This window comes from Malaclemys terrapin, chromosome 10 (genome assembly GCF_027887155.1).
Source record: "Malaclemys terrapin pileata isolate rMalTer1 chromosome 10, rMalTer1.hap1, whole genome shotgun sequence".
Taxonomy (NCBI): Eukaryota; Metazoa; Chordata; order Testudines; family Emydidae; genus Malaclemys; species Malaclemys terrapin.
This window is the reverse complement of record NC_071514.1, coordinates 34,565,420-34,590,538: the sequence shown is the minus strand read 5'-3', so window position 1 is coordinate 34,590,538 and position 25,119 is coordinate 34,565,420.

Sequence of the window (25,119 nt, the reverse complement as noted above, 5' to 3'; positions counted from 1 at the left end):
CCCAATTCTCTGGGATGATCACTTCACCCCTCCCCCCCCACTGCGTGGCTAACAGCGGGGAACATTTCTGTTCAGCCGAGCAGGAACGGGCACCTCTGAATGTCCCCTTAATAAAATCACTCCATTTCAACCAGGTGACTGTGAATGAGATAACTCTCCTGAGGATAACAAAGAGCGATAAGGAATGGATGTTGTCCGCGTGCCAGCAAACACCGGGACCATACGCTGCCATGCTTTGTTATGCAATGATTCCAGACTACGTGCTACTGGCCTGGCGTGGTAAAGAGTCCTACCATGGCGGACGGGATAAGGCAGCCCTTCCCAGAAACCTTTTGCAAAGGCTTTGGGAGTACATGAAGGAGAGCTTTCTGGAGATATCCCTGGAGGATTTCCGCTCCATTCCCATACACGTTAACAGACTTTTCCAGTAGCTGTACTGGCCGCGATTGCCAGGGCAAATTAATCATTAAACACGCTTGCTTTTAAACCATGTGTAATATTTACAAAGGTACACTCCCCAGAGGTCCCCTGTGTGTCCTCAGGGTCTGGGAGCATGCCTTGGGTGAGTTCGGGGGTTACTGGCTCCAGGTCCAGGGTGATAAACATATCCTGGCTGTTGGGGAAACCAGTTTCTCCCTTCCTTGCTGCTGTGAGCTATCTACATTATCTTCATCCTCATCTTCCTCGTACCCCGAACCCTCTTCCCTGTGTGTTTCTCCAGTGACGGAGTCATAGCACACAGTTGGGGTAGTGGTGGCTGCACCCCCTAGCATAGCATGCAGCGCCGCGTAGAAGCGGCATGTTTGCAGCTCTGCCCCGGACTTTCCGTTTGCCTCTCTGGCTTTGTGGTAGGCTTGCCTTAGCTCCTTAATTTTCACGCGGCACTGCTGTGCGTCTCTGTTATGGCCTCTGTCCTTCATGGCCTTGGAGACCTTTTCTAATATTTTGCCATTTCGTTTACTGTTACGGAGTTCAGCTAGCAGTGATTCATCTCCCCATATGGCGAGCAGATCCCATACCTCCCGTTCGGTCCATGCTGGAGCTCTTTTGCGATCCTGGGACTCCATCACGGTTACCTGTGCTGATGAGCTCTGCATGGTCACCTGTGCTTTCCACGCTGGGCAAACAGGAAATGAAATTCAAACGTTCGCTGGGCTTTTTCTGTCTACCTGGTCAGTGCATCTGAGTTGAGAGTGCTGTCCAGAGCGGTCACAATGAAGCACTGTGGGATAGCTCCCGGAGGCCAATAACGTCCAATTCCGTCCACACTACCCCAATTCCGACCCGCTAAGGCCGATTTTATCGCTAATCCCCTCATCGGAGGTGGAGTAAAGAAACCAGTCTAAGGGACCCCTTAAGTCGAAAGAAAGGGCTTCATCGTGTGAACGTGTCCAGGCTTAATTCGATTTAACACTGCTAAAGTCGACCTAAACTCGTAGTGTAGACCAGGCCTCAGTTGACCGCATAAAAAGCAGCACAGAAGTCAGGAAAGATGAAGAATGAGAGTCAGATGAGAGGAAGTCACTTAACCCCCAAGGGGTGGCAGGTTCTGCCCCATGCTGGGCTGTAGAGCAATGGCTGCTGTGAAATTTTATATTTTAACTGAAAACCATTTTGTTTTGTCATTTTTTTATCTGAGTTTGAGAAAAGAAAGGAATGAGAAAATGTCATATGAGTAGGTGTTTATGCCGCAAATTCTTAGTGTTTCAGCTGTATTCAAGCCAATTTCAGAACAAAGAATAGAAATTGCATCCATAACGTCCTAAAGTCAATGATTATTGTCATGATTTGTATTATGTATTATTGTGTTCCTAGCCTCTGTTTGCCAGAAGCTGGGAATGGATGAAGGGATGGATCACTTGATTAACTGTTCTGTTAATTCCTTCTGAAACACCAGGTATTGGCCACCGTTGGAAGACGGGACACTTGGCTAGATGGACCTTTGGTCTGACCCAGTATGGCCATTCTTGTGTTCTTATTCAGTGGCACCATCTGTGTGCTCAGCACTGTTCAGAATATGCCAGAAAATACAGTCCCTGAGCCAATGCATATAAAATGTGTCGCCCTAGATAAGATGGCTCAAAATATTTAAGTATGACGTGTATAATTATTGAGCACATGTTACTATCCATGGCTGCAGGAGCTGATGGCAATAGACGTTTTACACGATTAAGGACTAGAAGATTTGACCCTCCAACTTTTTTTCAAGTTCAAGAGCTGCCCAGAGCTCCTGTGCTTGTTTATTTTCCTTTCCTGCCTGCAGTGGCCCTGATATATCTCAGAAGACTCCATTTTTTCTCAACTTTAAAAAGTGGAATTTTCTTGGTGTAGTGTTTTTTCTTAAGAGCCTTCTGGAAAGTAATTAGCCTTTAAACAGAACTGAAAGCAGTGTTGCCAACTCTCGTGATTTTGTCATGAGTCTCATGATGATTATTGTTTTCCCTAAAGCCCTAGCTCCTGGAGTCAAGTCGATATGTGATGATTTCAGCCTTCATTCTTAAAGAAAAAAGTAAGTTTCTAGCCCACTTGGCTGTGTAGAAAGCTTCAAAATGTGACTCCAGTGCACCTTAGAGGCTCAAGAAGCAGAAGGCAAATAAAAGGAACACAAAATCTATTATTTTTACATAATCTCTTGATTTTTGGTGAGCCTGACTCATGATTTTTGAACATTTGGGGTTGGCAATACTGTGAAACTAACCTGAAAGTGTCAGTTTCACTCCTGTTTAAAGTCAGTTTCTAATCTATTATTTGTAGTATGGTAACACCCCCAGAACCCCAGCCAGGTGCAGTATAAACTCACAGGGTCTTGCCCTAGTATGATGTTTCCAAAAGTTAAATGATCTATTCCAAGCTTGGTAAACTGCAAAAGTAAGTAGCGTAAATTATAGAAAGCAATCTAGATTTTTCTACAATTGTTTCAATGGTCGTATTCAAGAGTAAGAATTTCTTTAAAATTTTAAACCTAACCTGTGTTCCTTAAGTGACATGACACAAGATGTCCGTACATGTTAGTATTAGAGTTGAGTATTAGAGATGCTTTATATAGGAATTAGATACAGTTTTCCTGTCAGCTAATTTCTAAGTTATTGTCTACAAAAAAAACAGAGAGATTTCTGTTGCCTAAGTAGCACCTGGAATCACGGTTAAAGTTGACCCCCTCTACCAAAATCTGAAATGGCACCCCTGGTTGTCTCCATCGAATAACGGACCAGAGCACCTCTAGCTGCAAAGAGCTGTTATCTGATTGGCCAGAAAAGATTAACACTATTTGAGGGAGTCTGTCTGGCTTTGAGAGAACAGGTGTAGCAGAAGCAGGCAAGCATTACATCCTTCTCAAGAATTTGGCCCAGACTCCCACTTGTACATCTCTTCCGCAAGTGCAGGTGGGGCTGTTGTTCAGCTATCCTGGGATGTCTGCAGGAAATTGGAGCCATTTTCCCATCCTGTGAGAATTTTTGAGATTTCAAAATGTTTCCTGTGCTGTGCTGGGATGAACCCAAGACCCTTTGACTATTTTAATTAAAAAAAGAGAGAGAGAGAGAGAAACCCATCCCAGCAAAGCCAATACTCCACTGTTTAGGGCATGTGGGAGACCCACATCAAGGATTTGAAAGTGGGTCTACCATACCCCAGGTGCATGCCATAATCATCAGGCTATAGAGTCAGTCTCTCCTAGTTGAGCTGTTTCACTTTGTATAAATAATTAACCATTAACTGAGCCAGAGAGAGAGCCTGACTTTGTAGCCCAGGGGTTAGGGCACAGATACAGGAGACCCAGGTTCAAGTCTCTGTTTCTCCCACATACTACATGAGTGCCCTAACCACCAGCCTATGGAGTCAGGCTCTCACTCTGGTCCTGTGAATATTTAATTATTTATACAAAATGGAAGAGCTCCAACAGGAGAGTCTGAGGAAGACAGGCCCCAGAATAGCTGATGGCCCAATGGGTAGCATGCTCACCAGGGGTGTGCAGACCCAGGTTCAAATCTCTGTTCTGCCTGGTATAGAAAAGGGACTCAACCTTGGTGTCTACATCCCTGGTGAGTGCACAACCCACTGGGTTATTAGCTATTTGGGGGTGGGCTCTAGCTGACCAGACAGTCATCCTGGACCAGAAAAACCTTCCCGGCTTAAAGCTTTTTCAAAAGTAATATGACCTGACCAAAAAAAAAGTTGTGCTGAAAGGAAAGAGGCTGATACAAATTTTCATCTGGGAAAAAAAGAGATGATGGAACCAGCCCCCAAGAAATTGGTAGAAGCTGGCTCCTCTCACTCTATTGCTGGCATTGGCCGAACTCAGCATTTTAATTGACAAATTGTGTCTTAATGAGATGGGCGGGGAAGGGAAAGTAAGTCCCCATCTTGGCTAATGTCCTCTTGTTAAACAAATCAAAGCTGTCAGGACTTTCCTGGGAAGCTGCTAAAGCACTAGGCCCTGCTAACTTAAATCTATTGGATTCCATGGGTCCACTGACTGTAAATCCATCTGATTCCATTTCACTCCACCACTCATGAGTAACACAGATAGTTCTGACTCATGTAAATGGGTCTCGTGTGATAACGTTGGCCATGCTATGTGTTATACCTATATTCAGAGCTGGTAGCACTGATATACATATGTTGGTTTCTCAGTATGTCCATTTTCAACAATGTTTTTCCTATTATATTTTGAGTCTTAACACTTGAATTTAAAATCTCTGATAATGCAACTGAAATCAGTGCCCTAATCAACTCTTAAGCCTCAGCCCTCTTAATTTCTTTTTTTTTTTTCTTCTTCTTAAAGAGAACAAGTCATGTAATGAGCATGACTTATGGGCAACCACCAAGGCAGTTTTCTGGAAGATGTCATCCTTTCTTTTTTAATTTTCCAATAAATGAAATGCCAATAAACACTTCAATAAATGTTTTGCTGATTCCAGTAGACTGGTTCCCACCCAGTTTTTCAACCACTTTGAAGATGGTGAATTCCCATAAATTATACTGGTTTCATATATCAAGGCAAAGGAAAATCAGGATCTTTATTTTCATTTCTGTTTTTGCCTCTGTGTGTGTTCAGGGTGTTCAGAACTCTTGGAACATAGAACTAGAAGTGACCACTGCCTAAGCTCTGTATCCAACACGTCCATACTTTGGGGAAGTTCAGATCTGGAAATAAATGTTGTAGCCTTAAATCATCTCTACTTCGTACCCAACTCAAAAAGGGACAACAGAGCGAACATCTGTTTTTCTTTAAAAAGGAAAGGTTTGAAATGTGTATGGCCACGATTAATAACCTGGACAGCAGAATTGAAGCAAGTGAGGGTACAAATCTCAAAACAAGATGGCCCATGATATTTTCACAATGAAGAAAAATGTAATTATTCTATCAGAGTACATAATCTGACAGGAGCTCTGAAGTGTATAACTGCCTGGGAGCATGACAGGGAATCGAGGCACCTGATGAAAATAAGTTAAGACTGGAAATAAAAGCCCCTCTGTACAGTAATCTATTATCTGAACTCCAGGCCAAACAAGCACTATTATTGTAGTTTCATCCAGTGCTTGTGACAGGTAGCTAGGGGTGGCCTTGCTGACAAGGAAAAGCATGATTGAAAAGTAACAGATACATATTAGTGACCTACCCCAATTTAAATGCAATTCCATAGTAAAGGAAAGGAGTATGTATGCAAGTGGCCTTATTCCATGCAGGCCATGAGATCCACTTTTAATTGCCTTGTGGGAGAGGAGACTTTTCTAGAGATGGCTGGTTGTTGGTTTGTTCACCAGACTTTTTATTATCTCTGTGCTAAATATCTCTGCACCTGCTGATCACGTTGTACTGAATAACCAAGCTACCTTGTTTGGGACTGGGATTTGGAGAAGTTGTCTAACACTGCGTGCTTTCCTAAACCTCACCTTAGCAGTACACTGTGAGCTCTAGTCTCAGGATTCCAAAAGACTCTTTGCTGATAGAATTACAACTTCTGTTCCCTTGAGACTCATTTTGAAAAGTTAAGTATGGTATATTCTGGGTTGCTACATGAGTTTTTCACTTGCTTGAGAATATTAAACAGGATCCCAGAGCAGAAGGCCAGGACACTGAGGATTCAATCGATGGATGAACATTGCCCAGCTAACATGACAGAGATATACCGTTGATAAATTTTGCACATGCTTTCCTAGCTGGTTTGAAAGGTGTGTTTGTTTTTGCTGATAAGTACAGATAGTGCTAGAACTGGCAGCTCAGTACTAGGGCAATGGCAAAAAAATCCCAAGGTTAACAGTGATTACTGTTGAAATTAATGATCCAGCTCTGTGATATCTCTTTTTTCAACATCTAATTTGATAAAATTGCATTGCATTTATACCCTGTATTGCTACTAGCTCAAAGGTTACTAAGTGCCTTTTGTAGATTGGCATTTCGTACTTGCTATTATTGCTTGGAAACATGTAGAACCTTATTCTTCAATACCTAGCATCTTTATGTAGTCATTTAATCTGTGCAAAATGGATGTAAAATGCTACAAGAGAAGAATTATCTATTCATTCAGACTGGTAGTAGCATTTTATAGCCATTCTGCACTCACTTTACACAGGTGTAAATGACTACATAAGATTTAAGGCAGTGGTCTTTATACTACAGATCAGCAAAGTGAAAATAGTTTGACCTAAAATTATAGAAAGCTGTTTGCTATTAGGATTTAGTACCAGTACTGAACAGTTATTTAACAGTGAGGGTATAACTATACCCTTGCCTTGTAAGAGGATATGTCTTCTTAGCTCTCTTTCTTTGCTCACACTTGTATAATTATAAATCTTTTTCTATTATGAAGTTTATATATACACACACCTCTGTATGTATATATTTATTTACCATTCAGGTAGGAACACTCCACCACTGAAATGGTTATTCTATTTATAAACACCTCTATTCTGTAGATTGTAATTTGTTGTCCTGTTGAAATTCTTGCTTATTTTTGTTCTGTTTTCACGTAATGAAAAGATATAATACAATTCATATTTTAAAAATGCTCAAATAACTAGAAACTATTTTTTAATACTTGAAGATTCTCACATACCTAGCTACCAAGAAGAAATGCATGAATTTCATTTTTACTGAAATTGTCTGCAAATTAAGTTGAAAGCAATCTAGAATCACATATTGTAAACACAGAGACATATACTGTAATGAAGTAAACCTCACAAATGTGGCATTGAACACATACGCGTTGATGATCATGTATCATATCTGAAACCACATGTATTAAAATAAACCAAGCTGTGCTTATTTCAGACTAAAAAGTAGAGATGTTAAAAAAAACTAAATTTTCCTTGTAGGAAATGTCAACCAAAAATTCTTTGATTTGAAAAACTTCGACTTTCCCATTGGAAATTTGGAACCAATTCAAAATGTAAATTTTCCATTTTGAATCAACATTTTTGAAATTAAATGACAATTTTAATTTCAACGTAAAATGTTTTTGTTTGGGTATTTGTTTGTTTTTTTGTCATAGAGTTTAAGGCCAGAAGGACCCACCAGATCATCTAGTCTGACCTCCTGTATATCACAGGCCACCTGTACACGAAACCCAACAATTGAAATTAGACCAGGGTATTACAGCACTCAGAAGACCAAACAATTATGTGTCACAGACAGGGAATAAGAGGGACCAAGGTACGTCACTAGTGCTCAAGGCCCCTGCAATGGCAGAGAAATGATTTAAATGAGAAATACCCAGATGAACCTGGCAGGCAACCCAGACCCCACACTGTAAAGGAAAGTGAAAAGCCCCCAAGGTCACTGACCTGAGAGAAAATTCACATGCATGGTGATATGTTGGAACTAAACAAAAATTAAGCAAGTGCTTAAGTGCTATTCTGAATAGGGTTGTTTTTCTGAATCAAGGCCTTGATCCCTCATGTCTTCTGTGTATACCACAATTTGGGTTCCCATTCTGCAGAAGACGAGATCAAAAATAACACCCCTATATTATGTATAGCTTAAATTAATTAACTTGTCATATAATAGCTCTTAAAACAACTTCCATAGCCCTTCCATAACTTACATTATTGATTAGATTTATCATTAGCCTAATGGCTATGGATATCCCTTTCCAGTTACAGAAATACCTATTAATGAAGTTGACATCTACAGGAATTTAAATTAAAAAAGATTAAAGATGTCCTTTGTAGTGTCTCTCCAACTGTATTAAGGGTAACTTTTTAAAAAATATTTCCTTTATACCCTCATGGTTGAGGTGATATTCTCTTACCTAAACTGCTCTTATTAGTTATAGAGCATTCAGAATCACACCAGTGCACATGTTAATATTGAAAACTGTGAAAGAACTTAATATAGGAAAAGTGAAGATATGAGTGTGATTTAGGTGTAGTATGTATCCAGATACAAAACATTAGCCAAGATCTGTTTGAATGTAAATGTGAAAGATCAGCAGAACATGGATTTAAAACTAGACATGCTTATCCAACCTTCAAACCTCTTAGCTAATTAAAAATATAGAAGGGGATGCCAATTTTATTACATTATTCTAGTCAGGTTCTTATACATATTTGTAACAACGTGGTTTGAGCAACTTCCAGTTCTGGGTGTTTTTTATAATGGTGAAAAATATCCCCTAAGGGTTAGCATGAACCCAACCAGCTCATCTTCACTTGTCACCTAGGCCCTAATTCAGGAAAGGTTTTAAGCATGTGCTTAAATCCCATTTATTTCTGATTGAAACTGAAAATTCAATAGGATTTAAGCATGGGTTTAACTGCTGCCCTGAATCAGTGTTAATGACTATTCAGAATTTCTTTCTGGCCTACTGAGGCAGTAGAGGCTGGTTCATTAGCCCTATTACACCACTTAGCATTGTAGTAGCTTTCCCTTTCAGTTATCTTTCTATGGAATTTTCTTTTGTACTGTTGTTTTTGAAAGAAACAAAAACCCCCACTGGCCAGCAACCATTCCAGTAACAAGCAAAACAGGGTCAGTTCTTGCTTAAGAACCTCCAAGATTATAACTTGGCTGCTGTTGGAAGTGGTATTGGTAATCTGGTAGCTACAAGTGTTCCCTGGCCCCTAGTCAGTAGTGGATGGTGATAAGAGCCATTGTGCTGCTGTAAGTGCCATCTTTTGGAAATGGTGTAAAAGTGAGGTACTAATTTCTCATAGCCATTTTGCAAGTGTTCATGTTGGTTCCAATGTGCTGGCTAATTTCCCATTTCAGCATTAATTTTAGCATGCCTGAAAAGTTCTCTGCAGGTTCTACTGGATGCAGTGTCTTTCCTTCACAGACTACGCAAATTGTTGCATAAGCATGGCTGTTGTGTAGTTGTTGTGTAGATATGGGTGTGTACTGTCAAATTGCTGCCATGTCCCACCCCACCGTGAAGTGATTGTTTTTGTTGTAGTCTGATCTTTCGGATTGAAAAATGTAATTAGCAGGTACAGAGGATCATTTAGATTTTAAAATTCCACTTAAGAGATTTACCTGGCAATATCTGTTTGCCTAGTTCAGATCCATTTATACATAAGGGCCGGTCTCTTGTCCTACAAAGCTCCTCTGATCTAAATTAAATGGTAAAGACCAATACAGTTAAGAACACCCTCAACCACAGCCTGCTGCCACAAATCTCCCCCTCCAGCCCAGCAGAGCCTAAAAACCCTCTGCTGACAGCCTGCTGCATGGCAGAAAGCCCAGTCTCTGCTGGCTTCACTATGGCAGAGTTTCTAAGGTGCACATGATGCAATCTCTTTCCTGTGCACTTAAGGAGCTCTTCAGCTGGGGAAGGTTCCTGTTTTGTTGGGTGTCTAAGCACCACTGGAGCCCACTTTCTTCTCCTCCTTGAGAAGCACTTTCTTCAGAAGACTCCCCTTAATTTTTACTCTTTCTTCAGCCTCTGCGTGCACCCCTTTCCACCAGTCTACCTGACTGGTTATTTAGGCAGCATACACAATCATGGATGTGCCTGCCTTTACAAAAAAGAAGCACGAGGCAGCCGCTTGCAAGACTGCTTAAGTGTGTACAGTGTAGGGCTTTGTTTATACCAGACTAATGAAAATACCTTTTCAACTAATCAGTACACTGGAAACATTTGTAAAATGTCAAAATAAAACCACTGACCCACAAGATGTTCTGAGAAAATGAAATCATCCGGTCAGCTACTTCCTCTGGAATGAAAATGGAAAAATATGTTAATTTTTAGCAGCATCCACATTACTGAATTGATTCAGTTAGTTGAAGGTCACTGGATTATTCTTAGTTTTTTTTATGCAGCTTCTTGCCTGAATGAATCATTCTCCTTTTTTGTCCTCTCAGATGTCCAAAGTTCACAACACATAGATATACCTATCTAAACCAGGGCAAGACAGACCTCCCTCTCTCTAGTAGATTGAAAAAATATAGAATAATCTCCTTTTACAAATACAATGCTGACTACTTAAAAGAGAAATTGTTGCATGTAAATGCAGTCCAAGCTTCAACTATTTTCTTGTTCATCGGCATCTGCCGTAGAAAGACAAGAAAATTCTGTTAATTTATCAGTTGTAAAGGACATTCCAAGGTTATTTCTGACTATTGAAGTTAATTATACATCCTTCTCTTACCTTGAAAAGGCAGAGATCTTGGAACAAGACCCAACACTGCATAAGTGCCTTAAATCATTATGCAAGGAGACCCAGGGTAGTTATGCAATGCTGGATCTTGTTCCAAACGCATCCTTAAATTCTGCCTCTTGTGTAACCTCCTCACTGTCATTGGAGTTGCATGGGATGTTAAATAGTACAAAATGCATTCTCATGTGTTTAGTGACCTTGTGACCATTTACGTACCTGTTATGGAGACAGTGATTTTTTTTTTTAAATATGCCCATCCATTGCTTACTGAGAAGGCACTAAGCGAGGGGCAGAGCATTTTGATGTGTCTAGCCAAATAGTTCTAGTTTATGGGATTACCATTTTATTTAAATGCAAACCCTAGAAAACCCCTTTGATAACACTGAGTTTAGGAGAACTGTTAAGTCTGTAATCCAGCACTCAAGTCAGGAAATACCAAAAGTAAACTTTCACGGTCTAATTAAATTCTACACCTTATGCATATGTATGATAAGAATCTTTGATTAATTGCAGATCTATGTGATCATGTAAACTAATAATTAGAGTAACCTAAAGCATCAGAAACTGAATTTGCATAAAATGTTAAGGGAAGTGTAGGGACTGTTATTTTTTTTAATTGAATTTTTCTTGTGAACTCTTTCGCTGTCTTTACATATTTGCTATCCAGTTGGTGGTAAATGCTATTCTTTATGTTGTAGACTTGAGAATTTATACTGGATGTACAAAACACTTCCTCTACATATTTATCTGTTGGGGAACTGCTTTGTGTGCTTTTTTCTTTGTTGTGCATAACTCTTATTGGCCTTGCTCTTCTTCTAGTTCTCGTTTTCATGAGTTTACACCTAAAATATTCTTAGTTGTTCTTTCTTCTCTCCCCCCTCCTTTTTTTTTTTTTTTTTTTTTTTGCTTTTGGGAGCTTCTAGCTGGGCATCTCTATTATTACTAGTTTCTTTGTCATTATCTTTATAGCAACTTATTAATTTGTTTAAAATACAAACAAGTTCAGTCTTACTTTACCCATGTTAAGGCTATATTACCTTAGAACAGTGATACTCAGACTGAGGCTCGCAAGCCACAAGTAGCTCTTTAATGTGTCTCCTGCGGCTCTTTGCAGCACATGAGATTAAAACACTGTGTGATTTAATTATTAACCAATCAGGATGCTTTCACTATGTTGTTAACCAATTGTAGTTGATAACAATACTTGGTCAGTCATTTTGCTCTGTGTGTGTGTGTGTGTATATATATATAGAGAGAGAGAGAGTGAGCGCCTAAACCAGAGCTGAACAATGCCTCTTTGGTCCATACCTAATAGTTCACCAGGTTCCATCAAGAGTGCTATGGTGGGAGGTCTACGGCAGTGATACTCAGGCCTCAGTGGTTCAGGAGACAAATCAGTGAGTAACATTACTGTGGCTTTTTTGTAATGTTGCCTGTTTGCTCCCTCTGGGGCATCTGGCATTGGCCACTGTCGGTAGACAGGATACTGGGCTAGATGGACCTTTTGGTCTGACCCAGTATGGCCGTTCTTATGTAAAAATTATGGAAAATCTAGAGAAATCATCTGACTTAACAAGATTGTTGCCAGCCTGAGCAGTGGAAAGTCTTGGCAACTTTCCATCCTCTTGTGCTGAACACAGGCGCCAACTTTTGTTGGTGCTGGTGGGTGCTTGTGCGCCCACCCCGACTCCGCCTCCTCCCTGCCCCATTGGGTGCCGGTGGGTGTTCACGTTTCGGACCCGCCTCATCTCCGCCCCCTCCCTGTCCCTATTGGTTCCCTCCCCAAATCCCCAAATCAGCTGTTTCGCAGCAGAAATGCTGGGAGGGAGGGGGGGAGAAGCAGGACCCTGTGGTGCGCTCAGGGGAGGAGGCGGAGTGGAGGTGGAGGTGAGCTGGAGAGGGGGGCGGGTCGGGAAGCTGCCAGTGGGTGCTGAGCATCCACCAATTTTTCCCTGTGGTTGCTCCAGCCCGGGAGCACCCACGGAGTTGGCGCCTATGGTGTTGAATGCAAAATGGTTCCGGAAAACGGACCCCATCTGTTTTTTATCCAATTTGGAATCCGGAGATTCAGATCTGAAATCCCCTTCTTGTAACAGGTCTGAGATTACAGTTTTGAGTCCATTTCTAATGTGTACATAAAGTAGCTTAGCAATGTTTTGCAAGCCTGTGTGTGTTCCAAATTGCACAGTTATTGTGCTTGCCTGCTGACCTCCACTTTGCATTTTTCAGCTGGACAGCTCCTCTCTTGCGGTGCTGCTTGGTAGCTGGAGAAATCTGTTCTTGGATGAACAACTCTCCACCAGCTCTCAGCAACTGGACAGCACCTTCTGCAGCTGGATCTTTGCCAGCAGCTTTTGTCAGCTCTTTGAGTCTGTTTCAGTAGCTGAATGACTGTGTGTGTGGTTGGGTGGCACACTTAGAAAAATATGCAGCATGGCCTACTTTAGAAAAAAAACACACTGTTTAATAATCAGCTGAATGTTGGAGAAGAGCAGGGGAGATGCTCAAATGGAGAGTAAACAGTTTGCCCCTCACGGCAGCATTTGGAAATAGCAATGTTATACTGAATCCTGAACATATGACCTAGTAAACGGTCTTCTTTCCTAAGCTGTTTCTCCTGTTTATACAGTTTCCCCCTTCACTCCTGACATACCTATGTTAAATCTTTACACTTTGAATTCGCTATCTTATAGCCTAACATGCCATGCTTTTCTATCGTTGCAGCCATCCCTTAGTCTATCTACAGGGGTGCGTGGGCTCATGAATTTACTATTCTATTCTCCTCTTCTTCCCTCCCACCTGCCCCTCTTACAGAGGAATTCTCTTTCATGTCAGTCCTCTTCATGAGTAAGGATTGCAAAATTTCCCTTGGCATCCTGCCACTGAACAGAGGGAGAACATACTCTTCAGAGCATTAGCTCTTACCCTTTTAGGGGGCTCCAGCCTAACCACATCTTTGGTGGGGTATACAAACCCATACTGGGCACAAAGGGGTTAAAAGGCGACTGCAACTAGCTCAGTCCCTCTGGACCAGCTGTGCATCCTACAATGGGAGGCGCAGGTTAAAAGGGAGCTGAAAAGCACAGGCAAAGGATGGACAGGCTGCAGGAAACCAGATAGAAGGTTGAGCCTGAGAGGGACCAACAAGGCAGAATCTTCTCCAACCACCACCCCCTTTGAAATCCTGCAGGGCCCTGCTCATCTGCACTCTTTTGGTTGAGTTACTCTCTGTTTGGACTATAGGTGTCACACCCAAATTGAAGGGACCTATTAGTGGGAAGTAGCCCAGGAAAGTGAATGTGAACTTGAGCAGGGAAGACCCTGCTGGGGTTGCTTCCTACCGGGCCGTGGACTGGGACCCCCCTGCCATACCCTTAAGGGCTGATGCTCAGAAGCAGGTGGAAAGCCAAAGATTCCTGGCTTAATGTCCAAAACAGGCACTTCTACCACCCTGAGACAGGAACAATGGGCTGGAAGTAAGTGCGCTAACCCCTAAGTAGTCCAGCCCTCCAAGCCCCGTATCACGCCATCTTTTTTTTTGTTTTCTCTACCCTCCTGCACCCTCCACCACCACTATGAGTAGGGCCCTACCAATTCATGGCTGTGAAAAACATCTCACAGACCGTGAAATCTGTTTTTTTGTGTGTAATTTTATCCTATACTATACAGATTTCATGGGGGAGACCAGTGTTTCTTTCAAACTGGGGAGCCTGACCCAAAAAGGGGTCATGAGGGGCACAGTATTGCCACCCTTACTTCTGCGCTATCTTCAAAGCTGGGTGGCTGGAGAGTGGCAGCTACTGGCCAGGCACCCAGCTCTGAAGGCAGCACCCCACCAGCAGCAGCACAGAAGTAAGGGTGGCAATACCATACCATGCCATCCTTACTTCTGCGCTGCTGCTGGTGGTGGCTCTGCCTTCAGAGCTGGGCTCCCAGCCAGCAGCCACCACTCTCCAGCTGCCCAGCTCTGAAGGTAGTGCTGCTGCCAGCAGCAGCGCAGAAGTAAGGGTGGCAATACTGCAACCCCCCTACTATAACTTTGTGACTCCCCACAATCAGGACCCCTACAGTAACAACACTGTGAAATTTCAGATTTAAATATCTGAAATCATGAAATTTATGATTTTTAAAATCCTATGACCATGAAATTGACCAAAATGGAGCATGAATTTGGTATGGCCCTATCGATAAGCCTCAGATAAAGGGCTGAGTTTAAAACTCTAATTTGTATTTACTACATCATAGCACAGGGATGAGTAGGAGGAGTGATTGTCTTCAAGTGCCTTAGGATATTTTCAAACATCAACATACAGGCCCCTCATCTTAATTCCTGACCTTTGCTCGGCTGGCTGGTTATTCAGGCTTGCTACTCTTATTTTGCCTGGACAGGGAAGGACCATTAAGACATAGGTCATAAACCCCCCTTTTAAAAAATTAGACTCTTCCCTTTAATTTCTGAAAGATATTCAGGATGCATCTTAGGGTTTGTCTACACTTAAATGTTTTGTCGCTTTAACGAGACATAGCTAAAATGGCAAAAAAACCTAGTGTAGATGTGGTTATACCAGTACAAAGTTGTCTCATACCACCAGTATAGCTTATTTTGTTCCCAAATTAAAATAAGCTATATTGGTACAAAGCATCTTTACACTGTGGTAAATGCATCTACACTAGGACTCTCCCGGTACAACTATGTTGGCAAACATAACCAACCCTACCCAAAGAGTTATGCTGTCAAGTAAAACTTTTAAAATGTAGGTCAGTCCGTAACTGGTTGGTGTGTCTGAGAGAATTTGGACTTCACAGCAGGAATATTCTGGCTCACCTTCAATCATGAGTGCAGATTTCAGGGTGGTTCGAGGATAGGGCAGTCATAACAAGGAGAGAAATTGCATTGCTCCATGAATTTGCCTGACAAGCACGTGATCCCATGGCACATATAAATCCCTGCACCTAAAGGAGGCAGTGTAGCCTAATGAAGAAAGTAATACACTTGGATTTAGGAGACCTGGGTTCTTTTCCGAGCTCCGCTACTGCTGGCCTTCTGGGTGACTGGCAAGTCACTTTCCCTCTCTGTGCCTCAGTTTATCTATCTGCAAAATGCTGATAAAGATTTGTGAAGTGCTTTTTCAAGTATTGATTTTTAAAAGGTGGTCTTATATTTCTGTGTATGTTTTGTGGTTGCTGCAGGGATATATGTCTCTTTAGGTACTTCACAGCACTCAGTCTGATACTACGGTGACGAGCATGGTACATGAATTTATATAGTATAGAATACAGGCCATCTCAAATTTACTTGGAATTAGGGAGAAGGTTTCTGGGCCATCTTTGGTACCTTTCTTTTTGTTATACTCTTTTGTATACACTGCTGTTGTATTGTATGGGCAATGCAGCCTATTGGATAGAGACCTGGACTGGGACTCAGAAGCCCTGGGTTAGACCTGCAAGTTACTTTGCCTTTGTGCCTCAGTTTCGCCATCTATAAAATGGAGATAATGATACTACCCTCCTTTTGTAAAGTGCTTTGAGATCTACTGATGAAAAGTGCCATGTAAGAGCTAGGTACTGTTGTTGTTAGTGTGCATGGCACTTTACAGTCAAGTAAGGAATAATGTCAGATAAAAGGGAATGAGGGGAGGGGGAAACAACTCCTTGCTTCCATGATGTGAAGCCTGTGCTGTATATGCAAGCCAAAAGTAAATAGTTCTTCTCTAGTCAGCTTTGAGACAACAGTTAGAATATAGTGTTCACTTCTAGAGAAGTACCAGAAAGATATTCATGAATTTGAGAGAACAGAGCAGGAACTAAAATCATTATGGGGCTTGAGGGATAGGGGAAAAAATAAGTAGACCTTAAAGAAACAGTAGCTGTGGAGCATGACATGACTGTTAACAAATACTTGGTGGATGTAATCACCCAAGAGGGAGATGGACTGAAGAGTAATGGGGTGAAAATTTAGGATGAGTATTTAGAAAAACTCTCAAGGGAAATGGAAGAAGCCATACTACTTGGGGCATTTAAAGTAGACTGGACAAAGCACTAGATAATACTGTATGCCCTAAGGTCTAGAAAGCATATGGACTAGATATTTTAGCAAATCTCTCATGTCCCTGATTCATGTTAAGTAACTACCTGGCTGTCACTGTATAACTGCTGCTAATCACATTCTGAGGAAAGCCCTATATGAAATTTGCATCATGTTGTTCTGCAAAGAAAAAAATCTAAATTACATGAAGCTTACTTTTTCTAGTCTAACAAATATTATAATTTATTTTATAAAATGATTTCCACACCATTAAATTCTGACACAGTTGCCTGTATTCTTTCTCTTGATGAAAGAAATTATCCACAGAAACAGGAGTTGGCATGGAATAATTATCCATTATATGTTAATTTATAAGATGCTATTAATGTAAAAATCTCAAAGCAATTTACAAATATTAAATCTGAAAACATACCTCTGAGGCTAGTAGCATTATACCCATTTCACTGATGGATAAATGGAGGTACAGAAAGGGCAGCTAACTTGTCCAAGCTCACATAGCATCTCAATGGAAGACCTGGAAGAGAAAGCCCAGTCCCCTGATTAATACAGGCACAGCAGATCAAAATAATCCAAGATATTCCTTCCCTGCTCCCTGGGAAAAATGAGAGCTAGGCCTCCTGTGGGACATGCCTGATAACTTCCTTCATTCTTCACTAAACTTCTCACCTCTCTTTAGAATTTTCTTGAGACAAAATTCAGACAAAATCTAATCAGAGCTTGTTAGACACTGTCCAAATTCCTTCTTGTTCTTTTGTCCGGTTTCTAAACTCTTCCTTGGTATACTACCATCCTCACTTCTGATCTCACCCTGTGAATCCTTCATTTGTGGCATCACCATTACTTGGGTTTGAGTATTTGCTAAAATTGACCGTGAAGCATAGAGTGCAAACCTGGATCCAATTCATGTTTAATTATTTTTACATCATTGGGAGTTGTCTCAGGCCTGCAATTATATAGTGTTGCCATCACTTGCAGTTTTACCATGAGTCTCATGATATATTTAGGTTTTTCTTAATGCTCCCACTCCTAGAGCTGAGTGAATGTGTGAAAATCTCAGTTTTAATTTAAAAATAAATAAGTAAATAAAACAGTCAACTTCTAGCCCTCCTAGTTGCAAAAGAGAAGCTTGAAGACATGACCCAGAGATACCCTGAAGGCTCAAAATCCAGAAGGCAAATAAAAAGTACCTAATTTTTTGAAATTTCATAATTTTTAAATGAATCTTATGATATTTTGGGGGCTGAGTCATGATTTATGAGTGTTTGGGGTTGACAATACTAATTACTGCAGCTGTGGTTACTGTGCTAATTGGAAAACCTGTTGGGTATGAATCAAGTCAGACTACAGAAATACAGTGAGTGGTATTCTGCTCGCGAGCCTCCCTTGCCAAGCCCAGAGTCCCATCCTTCCCCACTTCCTATGCCCATCGTGTAAGGGCCTCCTATATTTCATAGATCTATAGGTAGGTAAAATGTTGCATTCAAAATGGGTATTAATATTAAGTATATACTTGCAATTGTTTAATTTCGGTAACTTTCACTCTTATAATTTAGTAAATTTGTCATTTATTTGTATTTAAAAACTAATACTGTTGCTATTTCTTTTTAAATTTCTTGTGCATTGGGTTTTAGGATTAATTTTAGGATTGAGGAAAAACTTCCTATCTGTGAGTTAGTTCTTTGTGTAAAATGATATTTATGTGACAGATCTATCACTGGAATAAGTATTTCACACTGTAGTTGGTTTATAGGTCTTTTAAACATGCTCAGCATTAGGAGGTGCCAGACGTTGGCAAAAGCTGTCATTCTGTACCAGAACTGCATGCTGGTATGAATTTACTCTGTGCACAAATGTCATGGATGGCTACAATGCCATTGCTCATGACAGGAAACTACGAACACTTCACCTTACTTTCAAATACATCCTGTTGTCTTAGAGTCAGGAGAGTGAGTCAGAAGATCAAACTAGTGAGTGATGCAGATGCAAATACATTAGTGCTCCCACTCTTAGCATCCCTGTAAAGGCAGAACTTTATTCCAATGACAGCAATGCTCATTTACCTTAGATCTTCAGGAAGACAGCTACTGTTGTGATGAGTAATATATTGAAACTGTAAGTGCTTGGTATTTTTAGCATAGCAACATAATTTTCAGTCTAAGTTTTATAAAGGCATTCAGGCTGGTTATGGTATCATCACTTGGTGCTTACCATTTATACTATCCCTTCCAAACCAATCCTGAGATGATGGATTGGCACATCTTCCACATAATACTTCCTTTTCTATGCTCCTTGAAATGTTGTCTTGTATCTCTTGTTTAATATAAACTGTAAACTATTTGGCCAGGGAATGTATCTTGCTGTGTTTTTTGAAAGTGCCCCATAAACTAACAGCAATGATATTTTCAAAGGTATTTCTCTACTGAAATGAAGATACAACAGTTTTCCAGCATATTCCTGCTAGGGCTAGGAAAGTGTTTATTCATACAAATCCAGGCCTTCTTCTTTCAAATGGAGCCATGAAGGGAGACCATTGTGATTTTGACTGGGCTCCAAGAAGAAACAAAGATCTGCCCATACTGATCTGATTGCCTGAGTGGGACCACAAACAGTTTGGTACCATGATAACACTCGCCCATTTTATGCCACTGTATCAAACTAAAGAGCAGAAATTGTAGTCATCTTTTTTTCCAGCCTGTAAACCAGTTAGTCACATATGACATTCTATGGAACTTCCAAAGTCCATTCACAGGGACAGACTGGAGAGAGAATCCAGAGGACAGCAACAAAAATTATGAAAGATTTAGAAAATGTGACCTGTGAGGAAAGATTTAAAAAACGTGGTATGATTAGTCTTGAGAAAAGAAGACTGAGGAGGGACCTGATAACAGGATTCAAATATGTTGTTCAAGCCTGTTATAAAGACAACAGTGACCAATTGTTCTCTGTCCACTGAAAACAGGACAAGAAATAATCAGCTTAATGTGCAGCATGGGCAATCTAGGTTAGATATTAGGAAAAACATTCTAATTATAAGGATAGTGACTTATTCCTGTAGGTAACTAACATGGAGATTGTGACATCCCCATCAATGGATGTTTTAAAAAACAGGTTGAATAAATACCTGTCAGGGATGGTCTAGGTTTAATTGTTCCCACGTCAGTGCAGGGGGCTGGACTAGATGACCTCTCGAGGTCCCTTCCAGCCCTATGTTTCTATGATTCAATGTACCACTGGGACCTTTTTTGATTTCCATTATATACAAGTGATTTCTTAGTAATGTCCAATACAATATAATTCCTTTTTATTGCTTTGACATCACTGGGACGTGACAATATGAGCAAAGTTTGCTGGAAAAGTAATGCTAGCAAAATCAAAACACACATTTAAATTATTTAAGATCAAAATCGAAAAACTTGTTTATGGTCTCTAATCATGCCTCAGCATGGAACAGTGATGAAACACACAACAGAAACACACACAAGATGTTAAATTCTCTTTCCCTATCTTAATACAATCTAAATTCTATTGTATAAATGTACCATTATAAATCTTCCCCTTGAATACTATATCAGAAAGGATATAACAAAAATTGGAAAGGCCTAAGAATGGGCAATGAAAATTATCAGAGACATAGAAAGATTTCTTTCTGAGAAGAGACTAAAAGGATTAAGGTGGGTAATTTAAAGAGGTGATGTAATAAGGATAGAAAAAGCAATGTATGTTACAGAGCAGGTCACTTCTGTTATCTCACCATTTGTCATTAGTACACAAGATTAAGAGGACACCCAATTAAATTAAGAGTACACTTAAAATTGATGGAAATTATAATTTGTGTAAAATACGTTGTGGAACTCACTGCCACAAGAGATCTGCCTGTGACCATGGGAAGGGAGGAGGTAGGACTTAGGGTACATGCATTGGTCTAACAGGAATGTTTCTACATGTTAGGGAGTCTCAAGTAATGTAGTAACAAGGCAGAGTCAAGTGGATGGGAACCAGTCTCTACAATCTCTTTTCCCTTGAAACTTGCATTATTTTACCGTCTTTCCCCCTCTCCACATTGGAACTCAGAGGGAACAGCCACTAGTAGGAATAAGGCTACTGAAATTACCATTATAGCCAGGAAATTGGATGGAGGGTCTAGGCCTCCATGGATATCCCAAAATCTGTGGGATTTATCTGCTGACACCTGCAGGTTTTAAAGAGTCATACTGCATAGCCATTCTGGAGGAGGGTGGGGAAGAAAGCAAATGGCATTGCCCATTCAGCTGTTGAAATTCAGAATTTCCTTGCCCTTATCTGGGATTCTGACATAGAAGGAATTAATTGGCTCTAATCCTTCTATTCTTTTTGCTGTGATGTTAATTGGTAAATGAAGGTAGCTAGAGCACTAATCTTTTTCTGTCATTTTTGCCTTTAGGGGACAGAGTATGGCTGTCCAAAAAATATCCTTGAATCACTTGTAGCAAATATGCTGTGTAATATAAATAAATCATTTCTGAAGGAACAAAAAATGCTACATTTTCTTTTATTTTAGAAATATCTGATTCTAAAGTGAAGTGGCTGATCTTCAAAGACTATTGTAGGTGATGTCAAGGAAAATAAAGAACTTATTCCCCTTATTTACAAAGCTGATTTTAGATTACTAATAATCAACATTAAATTCTGGAGCTCCCTTTCAAGGACTTGTTTAAATATACATTTTTATAAGTGAAGATGAGGTTTTTGTTTGTCTTGGATTCAAAATGTTTTTTTCTCTCTCAAAATTGGCAGTAAAACCTTAGGTTTAAAAAATTTTGCTGCATCATTTTGTACTATCTTCATTTTAGTTTCATCCCCAATTGTCCCTACTATAAAATGAAGGTAATTTATTTTCCAGCAGAGATTGCAGTCAGAAGTCTCCTCATTTTAACAGGTACTGATTGATACAAATTCTGCCTCTGTCCTCTTACTCTGAACCAATATATTAGCTTGCCTTATACAGTGTGTGTATATGGCTTCCATGAAAAATCCATGCCTAGATGTGGCAGTGCCTAATTCTCTCCCACCTCTGACTTCTCATATCCGAGCAGAAGCTAAATGCAAACCCCCCTTGGAAACAGCTTTTCTCTCTCCAATCTTCCATATTAGTCCTGACACTTGGATTATATTTCCTTCCAACCAGTCTCACACTACATTCATCTATCATCCCCCCCCCCCCCCCAAGATTTGGAAGTATCTTGTCCCCTTATTGGTCCTTTGGGTCAGGTGTCAGCCAGGTTACTTGAGCTTCTTAACCCTTTACAGGTAAAAGGATTTTGGAGTCTTTGGCCAGGAGGGATTTTATAGTACTGTACACAGGAGGGCTGTTACCCTTCCCTTTATAGTTATGACAGAAGGCTTCTAATTTAAGATATGAGCTTTCAGCCTTAGGGCTGGAACTCATGAGCCTGAAGAAGAGCAGCATGTCAGACATCTACTGTGCTGCAATCTAGAAAACTAAATGGAGTACAGTAACTCCTCACTTAACATTATAGTATGTTCCTGAAAAATGCAACTTTAAGTGAAACGATGTTAAGCGTATCCAATTTCCCCATAAGAATTAATGTAAATAGGGGGGATTAGGTGCCAGGGAATTTTTTTTTTGCCAGACAAAAGGCATTATATACATTTTAAACAATTTTAAACAAGAAATGTAATACAGGTATAAGTTTTAAACAATTGCAAAGAAACAATTTAATACTACAGTCATCACTGCTGAGTATGAAGCTTGGTTGAGGTGGTGGAGTCAGAGAGTGAAAGAGGGTGGATTGTCTGGCTGCTCCTCTTGCTGTTCTTGCAAGCACAGGCACTGACTTTGCCGGGGGCAGGGGGCTCAACCCTTGGCCCATCCACTCCACCTCTTCTCCCCCCCACCTCCTCCCCCCCTTTACTTCGCATGCTGCGTCCTCGCTCCTTCCCCCTCCCTCCCCTCCCTTCTGAATGCTGCAAGCCAGCTGATTGCCATGGGCAGGAGGCGGGGAGGGAGGGGGGGGCGCCGAGTCCTCGCTCCTGCCCCCTCCCTCCTGCCCGGGGCAATCAGCTGGCTTGTGGCATTTAGGAGGCAGGAGGGAGGGGGGAGGAGCGAGGACTTGGCACGCAGTCTCCTCCCCCCCCCCCCCCCCCGCCTGCTGCCTGGGGCAATCAGCTGTCTTGCAGTGTTCAGGAGGCAGGGAGGCATGCGCGCTGAGTCCTCGCTCCTTCCCCCTCCCTCCTAAACGCTGCAAGCCAGCTGATTGCCGCAGGCAGGAGGGGGAGGGGAGGAGGGGGAAGGCGCAGATCCACGGGGTCTGCCAGCAGGCGGGAGGCACTGTGGGGGGGAGGGAAGGGAGGCTGCCAGCTGTGGAGAAAGCAGGCAGCCAAACAACGTAATAGTGGAGCATTGCACAATTTTAAATGAGCATGTTCCCTAATTGATCAGCAACGTAACAATGTTAACCGGGGCAACTTTAAGTGAGGAGTTACTGTACTCACGAGGGTACTCAGGAATTTGAAAATCATTCTCTGCTTAGTGTGATAAGATGAAGATAGACCCACTCACAGCTTCAGTCCCTGCCATCTTCAAGATGGATTGTACATGAGTCTGAACATCTGCTGCATAAAGTACAATCCACAGTAATGGCAGTGTTTACAGGTGCAACAGATGCCATCTCCATAGGTGGCCACCCACATATTTCCTGAAAGTCATGGACAACATGTGATCAGTAAAGTAACCCCTGTCTAGGATTTGCTGAATACTTTCACAATTTCCCCTTTCACCTGATGAAGAGAATTTTGCTATAGTTATTGTCATTAAAGGTTACATTGTTCAGGGCAGTGCTGTCTTGCAGGGAAACCTACACGACTTTCCCTAGGATGAGGTTGTGCTCAGATCCCTACAAAATTCAAACCAAAGATAACATTTGCTAACTGTCGGAATCAGGAAATTGTCTTTCCTGCTTTTTACCTGAACCATAATTCACTGAAAGCAGAGTAAGCTTTGTTGCCTGGTCATCCACAAGGACTGTGGGTTAAACTGGAAAGAGAGGCAGAATTTAGAGGCGTGACTAGACTGTTCATTCTGCACATAGGACTAAGCAAAAGCCAAGCAGCATTCCAATTGACTGCCTCTGAGTGCATTAAATAACTAACAAGTGGAAAAGTTTCAGAGTAGCAGCCATGTTAGTCTGTATCCACAAAAAGAATAGGAGTACTTGTGGCATCTTAGAGACTAACAAATTTATTAGAGTATAAGCTTTCGTGGGCTACAGCCCACTTCTTCGGATGCATAGAATGGAACATATATTGAGGAGATATATATACACACATAGAGAGAGCAAGTGGAAAAGTGGTACCAAAGCCATTTTTAAGGCACATTCAACTTGATGAATGGGATCATCATGGGCAGAAAGAGGGGAAGAGAATTGTAAGGCAGTCAGCAGGATGTTGAGCACATTTGTTCCAAGCAATGCAGAGTTGATGTACAAGCTTTGGGGGCTGGAGGTTTGTTAGCAGAGATGTATTGCAGGTAGTTATCAGTGCCCCCTGAACTCATGTGCTTTAACTGCTTTAGGAGGTCCCAAATGACTGGTCTGGTATGGAAGGTTGAAATGAGAGAGGAAAATTTTCCTATTGGATTTATTTTCTTTGAGATCGTCAATGCCACTCCAATTTCTGTCCCTGTGTAAATTGACCTCTCTGTTTATATAATCTTTTCTTGGGAATGTTCATGGCATTATTGAAGTTTATTAGCAAAAATCTTTGAGCCCAGTCTTTGAGAACTGCTTTCATAATATTCAATTGAATGCTGAGAAACAATTAGACTATTGTAGAAAGAATTAAGTCATTAAAAAACTTAGTGTCCTGTCTTCATCTGCTTTTTGGGAGGAACTATCGCTCAAGGGTCTGGATGGACACCAAGGATCTTGAAAAAAAAATTCACTTTTGAAAGCTTAAACCCAATGGGTTTGCCTCAATTACTTGCACTGAGACACTTGTATATCAACCAAGATAATCTGTAGCAGCTATTGCCCAAAAAAAGTACAGTAACATTGATTTTTATTTAATTTGGAAGAAAATAAAGATTTTAAATGTGAGCATAAAAATGAACACACACACTGCTTTCAGCTGTATAAACAGTTGAAATAAATTAATCTCTTAGCAGCTAGCTGTTGTAATTGCCACTAACTGTAATAATTTGATTGTACTTTTCACCCCATAAGTTTCCAAAGTGACACATATAGGTTGAAAAATATACAAGAAGTTTTGCTCTCTCCTGAAGTGCAGCTACCTCAGATATGGAATGCAGCAGCTGTTTAATAATGAACAGCAACACTACACCACAGTGTAGGACCAAAAGTGATGAAGAATAATACATCCAATTGAAACTGTAGGAAGAACATAGCTATATTCTGCCTTCCTCCCTAATAGGAATGTGAGCAACATACTGGTGGATGCTATGCTTGCAGTTATAAACT